The sequence below is a fragment of the Cetorhinus maximus genome, unplaced genomic scaffold (genome assembly GCF_964194155.1).
Source record: "Cetorhinus maximus unplaced genomic scaffold, sCetMax3.hap1.1 HAP1_SCAFFOLD_4717, whole genome shotgun sequence".
Lineage (NCBI taxonomy): Eukaryota > Metazoa > Chordata > Chondrichthyes > Lamniformes > Cetorhinidae > Cetorhinus > Cetorhinus maximus.
In genome coordinates this window covers 10001-10954 of record NW_027600618.1, presented here as the reverse complement: position 1 = coordinate 10954, position 954 = coordinate 10001, and the positions used below count along the sequence as shown (strand labels likewise).

At 57.3% G+C, this 954-nt stretch overlaps 1 long non-coding RNA gene across 1 annotated transcript in view; it reads right to left on the bottom strand.

The window, feature by feature from the left end:
* Window positions 1-638: 638 nt before the first annotated feature.
* LOC144678583 (uncharacterized) overlaps window positions 639-954 on the bottom strand; it is a 2786-nt gene continuing 2470 nt past the window's right edge. Inside the window, exons 2-3 of the long non-coding RNA XR_013576137.1 lie at window positions 827-906; window positions 639-721 (exon numbers count right to left, since the gene is read on the bottom strand). This is a non-coding gene — a long non-coding RNA (uncharacterized LOC144678583). The remainder of the gene's footprint in view (window positions 722-826; window positions 907-954) is intronic.

The window sequence follows — 954 nt, the reverse complement described above, 5'->3', positions numbered from 1 at the left end:
TGTGGGAGTGTGTCTGTGTGCGAGCGTGTGGGAGTGTGTCTGTGTGTGTGCGAGCGTGTGGGAGTGTGTCAGTGTGTGTGCGAGCGTGTGGGAGTGTGTCTGTGTGTGTGCGAGCGTGTGGGAGTGTGTCTGTGTGTGTGCGAGCGTGTGGGAGTGTGTCTGTGTGTGTGCGAGCGTGTGGGAGTGTGTCTGTGTGTGTGCGAGCGTGTGGGGGTGTGTCAGTGTGCGAGCGTGTGGGAGTGTGTCTGTGTGTGTGCGAGCGTGTGGGAGTGTGTCAGTGTGTGTGCGAGCGTGTGGGAGTGTGTCAGTGTGTGTGCGAGCGTGTGGGAGTGTGTCAGTGTGTGTGCGAGCGTGTGGGAGTGTGTCAGTGTGTGTGCGAGCGTGTGGGAGTGTGTCTGTGTGTGTGCGAGCGTGTGGGAGTGTGTCTGTGTGTGTGCGAGCGTGTGGGAGTGTGTCAGTGTGTGTGCGGGCGTGTGGGAGTGTGTCAGTGTGTGTGTGCGAGCATGTGGGAGTGTGTCTGTGTGTATGCGAGCGTGTGGGAGTGTGTCTGTGTGTGTGGGAGTGTGTCTGTGTGTGTGCGAGCGTGTGGGAGTGTGTCAGTGTGCGTGCGAGTGGTCATTCTGGTCTCACTCACCCCTTCACCAGCAGATTGACATGGTATCGGACGGCGATCTCGAGCGAGGCCCTGTTATCCTGTAAGGTGCTGGGGTCCTCGTTCTCGCTGAGGGGAGAGAGAGAGAGGGTGAGAGGGGCAGTTCAACAGGACGGAGAGCGAACCCAGCGGCAAAGGAGGAGTCAGGAGTCCGAGCGAGGCAAAAGACGTTACCTGGTGGATGTAACGTTGAGCAGAATTGAGTGACTCCAGCTTTCAGAGTTCGATACATCGAGCGTGAGATTGAAAACTACCTGGAAATAGAATTCAGAGCAAATGGATTGAACTGGGGTCAATATTCC